Raw genomic sequence first — 8,082 nt, 5'->3', positions numbered from 1 at the left:
AATGGAATCGGTGAGAGACTTTATTTTGGGGGGCTCAAAAATCATTGCAGATCGTGACTCCAGCCATAAAATTAAAAGACACTTATTCTTTGAAAGACAAGCTATGACCAACCTGCTGCTGCTGCTGCTAAGTCGCTTCAGTCGTGTCCGACTCTTCGAGACCCCATGGACTGCAGCCTACCAGGCTCCTCTATTCATGGGGTTTTCCAGGCAAGAGTACTGGAGTGGGGTGCCATTGCCTTCTCCGATGACCAATCTAGGCAGCCTATTAAAAAGCAGAGACATTACTTTACCAACAAATGTCCATCTAGTCAAACTATGGTTTTTTCCAGTGGTCATGTATAATGTGAGAGTTGAACTATAAAGAAAGCTGAACACCGAAGAACTGATGCTTTTGAACTGTGGTGTTGGAGAAGACTCTTGAGAGTCCCTTGGACTGCAAGGAGATCCAACCAGTCAATCCTAAAGGAAATCAGTCCTGAATATTCATTGGAAGGACTGATGCTGGAGCTGAAACTCCAATCCTTTGGCTACCTGATGTGAAGAACCGACTCATTGGAAAAGACCCTGATGCTGGGAAAGATTGAAGGCAGGAGGAGAAGGGGACGACAGATGAGTTGGCTGGATGGCATCACCGACTCAATGGACATGGGTTTGGGTGGACTCCGGGATTGGTGATGGACAGGGAAGCCTGATGTGCTGCAGTCCATGGGGTCCCAAAGAGTCAGACACAAGCGCGTGACTGAGCTGAATGTTCACGCCATCCAGTGTGTGGGACTTCGTTAGGGCAGCCCGAGCAAATGAATACGGTCACATTACTCCAGTTTCAAACACTAGGATTCCCCAGGCTGTGCAGTGATTTCAAAACCATGCCAGGGCTGGCTTCCCATGGTCCCTCCACTCTCCAGCTATAGCCTATCAGGCCCCAACCTTAAGTGTGTGGCCATTTTCCAGGGGTCCCACCTTGGCACTCCCTGGACAGCTGCTCTTGAAGCCCACTTTGGAGAAGTCCTTTTAGATGGATGGGAGCAGACGTCCTCTCTGGGTGCCCCCTTCACTCTGGTGCAATTTTCACTACACTTGGCAGGTTTTTATTTTTAATGTATATTTTGGCTTGGGTTCTAAGTGATTCCATTTTCATGGAAAACAGTGTTTCTTTGGGCCCCCTTCTCCCCTCACTGCCTTGTTTTTGGCTTACAGAAAGGAAAAGAAAAATGCAGCGTTATCTTTATTTTGTCATCTTATAACTGCCTCCCCATGGCAGATTTTTGAGTGGAAACTTTGTTTTTTTGAAAATCTTTCAAGAAGATCCAGAAGATAGGCATCTTACATCCTTTGTGGGACCTTATTCACTTGGTAAGACTTTAATTAGATTTACGGCAAATGAGCCAAGTTTGTGTGCCCAGAATCTATATCATTTGCCTGGTTTGGGAATGAAAAGATGATTCAGAAATGTAGACAACAGCATCGTGGAGTCAGGTTCTTGCTGAAGCATAATCTGCTGCTGCTGCTGCCGCTGCTGCAGCTGCTGCTGCTAAATCGCTTCAGTCATGTCCGACTCTGTGCAACCCCACAGATGGCAGCCCACCAGGCTGCCCTGTCCCTGGGATTCTCCAGGCAAGAACACTGGAGTGGTTTGCCATTTCCTTCTCCAATGCGTGGAAGTGAAAAGTGAAAATGAAGTCGCTCAGTCATGTCCGACTAGTATAGCGATTCAATGGACTGCAGCCTACCAAGCTCCTCCGTCCATAAGATTTTCTAGGCAAGAGTACTGGAGTGGCTTGCCATTGCCTTCTCCGGAAGCATAATCTGAGTCCACAAAAAAATACAGATGATACACAGGTGCTGCAAAGTGATTAGTTCTACTTATAGAGCCATAGTTTCTCTGTTTTCTCTTTTCTAAAAACAGAACCATGGCCCAATCCTCTTAATTGGAAAGTCAGAGGGTCAAAAACTAAATCTGAAAGGAGAAATAATATTTGGCTGGTAGGAAATCAGAGTACTTTATCCTGGTCCATTCTGACAGATCCCACAAGTCATTGGAAGTATGCAAGTGGAGGAAAAATGATATTGAAAACACAGGACAAAGTTTCCGTTGCTTCACTTTGAACACTTTCTGCCTTCTGTTGATGACTTACAGTTATTAATAGATAAGTGTTTTAAGTTTGCTAATTGAGGAGCTTTGAATTAATTGACCCATTTTGAAGGCACAGGTTAGGGGAAATAATATTTTAGAACAGCTATTCTTGCAGTGAATCATGAATCATCCAAAGTACAGCTAAGGTATAGCAATTGTTTCCAATTATTCACTCCAGTTCTTGGAGTCAAGATAGACCATGTTGAACTTATTATGTGTTAACATCTCTCCCCAGAACAGCATGTTAAGGCTTTTTTTTTTTTTTTTTTTCTTTCCTGTTATTACTTGGGTCACCCTTTTCAAACTATTCCTGAATTCTGCTTTGTTGTGTTTAAACTGATCTGGCTGAAACTGAACTTGGTCCTTAGAATCAAGAGAGCCCTGAACTTTTGCTCTATGTAATGGCATCCCTCTAACATCTCATATTCACTTTAAAGGATTTTGGGGAAGATTATGGAAAATGATTTCCAGTGTAGCATTACTTTTCCTTATCTAAGCTGAATTTCTTTCCTTGGCCATCTTTGTGACTTATTTCTACCTTCCCCACAATTTCTCCTACCCTTGACAGACTGTGTAATTATTTTTTTATCAGCACATTTTGCACTTCCAGGTTGTTAATAAATATATGGAAGAAAATTAGCACAGGAGGATTAACTGTAATCAGATTCTTAAGGCAGTAACTATTAACGTTGCTAAGGCTGAGAAATGACCATTGATTTCTGTTCTTTAGTTTCTGTCTCTTAACCAGTTCTAACAACCCGTAATGGGATTTCACATCTTACTTTATGTATTCACCAAGTTTCCCCAAAAAAGTCACTAAAATCTTTTGGAAGCCTAAATTTGTTTTATGCACTCATTTTTCCTTTATCTACATTTAAAATAAGACCTTTCAGAACATTCTCTAAGCTAAATAGTAACATTCTCCCCTGTACAAAAATAAGTATGTCTTTATTATAGAAAACTCTCTTGCAGGTACATTACAATATCATAGTTCTTAGCCCAACATTCTTAGCTCCTCTCAAATTGCCGAAGGACTAAGGCAAAGGGAAGGTCTATCTTGTAATGGGTTTCCAAGGAGGTCGTGTGTGTATTTCTAAGTCTTGAGCTAGGGAAGCAGAAGGGGGAATTAACAGATATCATACTTTCGCCAAAGATATTTAAAGATAAACTCAGCCTAATGCATTTAGAAACTTGGATTTACTATATCTTAAAAAAAAGGGGAGTGGTTTATGGAAAAAATTGTATCAGTATAATTTTGGATTATCCAGCTTCAGGTCTGTATCTCTTTAATCTTTGTCACTTTTTATATGAAGACATCCCAAACATGGGTCACTGGGTTTAGAAAAAGAAGTATTTAGGCTGGAAGCGATCTTAGTATGGCTTTATAGCAAGTAATACTTCTTTCTAGGCACCCAAATGAATTTGAATTGGAGCCAAAAAGACATTGCCAATGAGTAAGCCACAGAGGGCAGATACAAATGTGTGGCTTGCAGATCCTAGAAGACTGCAGGAATGGAAACATTGGTTCAGATGAAATAAGAAATCCCCCAGACCTTCTCTCAAGGTGTGCTCTTGAATCTCATTTCTCCCTAAGTTTTGGAAAGAATTGGACAATAGGAACTTTCCACATCTCTTATTTAGGGGTCTACCAAGAAAACTCATGCATCCTGATTCCCATTTTCGCCAAGCCACAGAGCCTGACAGCATTGCTTATAAAACCAGTTCTCTTCTTGTTTGTCAGCTGAGTGTAGTTGCCCTGAATCCTTACCCTGGTTTCACTACAGAGGACTAGAGAGCTGATGTGTGCCCCTCTTCTCAGAAGCTGCAAGTTTAGGGGCTGTGGGTGGCTTGTTGCTATTCAGTCGCTCAGTCGTGTCCAACTCTTTGTGATCCCATGGACTGCAGCACACCAGGCCTCCCTGTCCTTCACCATCTCCCAGAGTTTGCCCAAACTCATGTCCATTGAGTCAGTGATGCCATGCCACCTTCTCGTCCTCTGTCGCCCCCTTCTCCTCCTGCCTTCAATCTTTCCCAGCATCACCGCACAGTATTCCAGTCTAGGCAGAGGTCACAGCAAGAGCAAGCACAGCTGTGTCCTCCTCCCCACATCCATTTTCATTCCTCTCATCTATTACAACCTCCCTCTAATATTGCTCTATATATGCTCATGACTTTCTCTGATGTAAGGCTATGAGAATCATTCATTTTACTTTATTAAGAAAATATAACAGGTTTGGGAAGACTGAGATACTTATTCTCCAAATCAAGACAGAAATGTAGTGAAGAGTAGGACCATGGCTTCTAAATCCAGGCCCAGCCATCTGCCACATGAGTCTCCTGGGGTTCCTCAAAAACTCTCTGCCATGTGCCCTATCCCATGACAGTTCTAGATCTGAAATGATTTAAATTCCATTATAGGATATTGAGGTTTCAGAGAATTTGTTGTTGCTGTTCAGTCGCTGAATTGTGTCTGACTCTTTGCAACCCACCCCTGGACTGCAGCACGCCAGGCTTCTCTGTCCTTCACTGTCTTGCAGAATTTGCTCAAATTCATGTCCACTGAGTCAGCGATGTTATCTAACCATCTCATCCTCTGCTGCCCACTATTTCTCCTGCTAATCTTGCCCAGCATCAGGGTCTTTTCCAAAGAGTTGGCTCTTGCATCAGGTGGCCAAAGTAAGTTACTAGAAGACTACTGTAGGTTGCAGTGGTCTGAATGTCCATGTCTCCCCCAAAGTCATGTGCTGAAGTCCAAATTACTGATGTGATGGAAGTGGGGCCATTGAGAGGTCATTAGACATGGAGGTGGAACCCTTTTGAGTGGGATTAACGCTGTTATAAGAGGGCTAAGAGGCCAGAGCTCCCTCTTTCTGCCATGTGAAAATACAGTGAGAGCATAGCTGTCTTCAAACCAGGAAGGAGGGTCTCATGAGACACCAGACGTGCCAGAACCTTGATCTTGGACTTCCTGGCCTCCGGAAGTGTGAGATCTAAATGTCTGTTGTTTAAGCCACTCAATCCATGGTGTTTTTTGTTTTTTTAAATAGGAGCCTGAACTGACTAAGAGAGATACCTTCAGTAAAATCTGTACAAATTTCTTTTCTGGAAAGTAAGTGGTGAGGCCTAGTATTTTTACTAGAAAGGCCTATTTTTTAGTAGAAAGGCCTACTTTCCATTTCCCTTCTTTTATGAACAATTTCCAACAAAAAGATTCTTGTAGATGTCCTTATCTGAGCCTTAGCAATTCAGAATTCCCTATAATCATATCATGGACCATGCATGTCCATTTTTAAATCAGATATATCTTTAGGAACTGGAGAATACATATCAGAGATTAGTAACTGTTGTTGCCTTGGGTTCAAAATCCTAGGTAGAAAGGTTGAGCTCTCTCTGAAAATAAATGGACATCAATACAGTATATATAGCTAATAAGTACATTAAATTAATTCCAATTATGATGAATCCTGCAATGCATCTCCCCTCTGTTATGACAGTTTTGTTAGATAATGGTAGAAATTTGACAGATAGAGATGATTTCTGTCATATAGTTTACACGAAATGTTTGTTAGCTTATTAAAAAAAACATTCAATTTGGATTGCTTAATAAGCATATTTGAAATTTTCTGATCTCCTATTTTCTGCTTATTGCCTATGCCTCCTTGTGCCTAAAGAGTCCTGAGTGGATCAAGGGCAGGTGTGATCCTTTGATTTATGCTGATAGTAGGAAGGCTTCCATATAGTGAGGACTATCTTGTTACTGTTGTTTAGTCACCAAGTCATGTCTGACTCTTTTGCAACTCCGTGGACTGAAGCCCGCCAGGCTCCTCTGTCCATGGGACTCTCCAGGTGAGAATCCTGGAGTGGGTTGCCCTTTCCTTTCCCAGGAGATCTTCCTGACAGAGGGATCCAACCCATGTGTCCGGCATTGGCAGGTGGGTTCTTTGCCACTGAGCCACCAGGGAAGCCCCAAGGACTGTCTTAGGTCAATACAATTAATGTACTTTATTTCATTGGATCAAAATATGCAGAGTTTATATTTTTATTTATTTTCAGTATAAGGAAGCATGGCCAGAAACTGCTTAAGAAATTACATACAAGAAGCCATAGAAATGAAATGCAGGTCCAGACTGATCTCATCCTAGAGTCTGAGCTCTTCCTACTTGGCTGCATTCTCTCGTTTGTCAAATCCCAACATGAGTGAGTGTGTTGGTGATATGGTGAAAAGGGAAGAGGGAAGAGCTCTTCCTGTCATACTCTGATTCCATGGCTTTCCCTCAACGTGGCCAGTGATGGCGGGGAGTTGAAAGGAAGGACCTCAAGTGTCCTTTGTCTATGTCTACACCATACACCCCGCCAGTCACCACAGGGACTTTCTTAATGTCTGAACGATGGTCTGAGCAGACACACAAGTGATGACGTATATCTAGTTTTAATTCTTCTTGTCTGTCAAATGGTACTTTAGCTCCTGCGTTGGCATAGGGCTTTATACATTTACATTTAGAAAGTTTTTGTTTGATGGTATTTTTCTCCCTGTGGTTATAGCAAGATCTGTCATTTCATGTCTTTCTGAGCCATTGGTGATTTACTGTGTCTGTACTGTTTGGAATTTTCTAAAACTGTTCAGACAACCTTACCAGGGTTGCAATGCTATTTCTGCCTCTTATTTTTTTTTTTTGCTGTCACTCTCTTTTTTCTCCAGGGGAAAGGTACAGAGTTGGGTGTGTGACAGTTTGAAGGTGGGGGAGGTACACTTGGCCTCCGTAAAGTTTCAGTTCATGAGGAAGGAGAATTGCTTTAATTAATGTGTCTCCTAGGAAATCTGAGATAGACTGGGACAATCTCATCACAATCAGAGCTGTCCCCTACCTAATTAGTGAAATATTAAAGCAGAATTGCTTAAGTCAACCAATCTCACTTTCATAATCAGATGTGCACCCCGAATTTGCATGTGTTCTGATCCAGCCTTTCTACTTTTAATTTATTCCAGGGTCTGGGGTGAAAATTCCTTCTAAAAGAATTGTCCTCCTTGAGAAATATGCAAGTGGGCCTGGTGCCACATTAGTGAGCTGAGCAGATTTGTGTTATTTTGGGTGTTTTCTTTTCCCCAACATCAGTCCAAGATGCTTTCTGTCAAAATGCATTTGTTTGTTTGCTTAGTTTGGTCTTTAAGCAAAAAGCTGGGGCTTTATAAATTCACTAAATAATGTTTAACATCCAAATCTGACTTAAGAAGATATGAATAGTTTTAATTTTATTTATTTATTTCTTTTTGCCCTTTGACACCACTTTATCAATGACTCCCATTCATAATAGAAATTTATGGTTCTGAGGAAAGCCTTAACATTTTCCCATGTATTTACCTAGTCAACATTCTTAATTTATAGTCACTCAGTTTGCAAATGAGGCAAAAATGTTTAGCAGCCCCTACCACTGTCTCAGCATAAGTGGCTCTTCTCTCCATTTTTATCAAAGGACCATCCAGGTTCTTCACCTCTGTGCTCCTGAGTGCTGAAGTCATCTTCCTCTACTTGGAGTCAGTGCAGTTCCTGTATGGCATCTACTCCCGTTCTCCCCAAGTCTATAACAGATGCAGATCTGTTATAGAATTCACTCATGTTTACAACTTAGGACTAGCTCCAGAAGAGATCAGGGTTCAGATAAAAGCTTGCTCACCATTCAGCCACATGAAGTCAACTTTTCTGGTAAATTTCTGCTTCCCTTGGAGTTACTTATTCCCTCTGATTTTATATTTGTTTCACTTATTTTTCTGTAAACTTCTCATTAATTAATCACACAACTGTAAGCTCTTCCCAATACCTCAGGGAATCTTGCTGTTCAATTATTTATCTCAGAACGTCTTCCTGTCTCCATGTGGATGGATGGTTCACTGGGCCCTAAGTACAGCTTCTTCTCGAAGCATCCACAGACCTTCATCCTGGAAATTT

This window comes from Bos grunniens, chromosome 9, assembly GCF_055505025.1.
Source record: "Bos grunniens cultivar Pamir isolate PY7600 chromosome 9, Bosgru_T2T1.0, whole genome shotgun sequence".
Taxonomy (NCBI): Eukaryota; Metazoa; Chordata; class Mammalia; order Artiodactyla; family Bovidae; genus Bos; species Bos grunniens.
The sequence above is the reverse complement of the archived record's forward strand: the minus strand, read 5'-3'. Positions refer to the sequence as shown.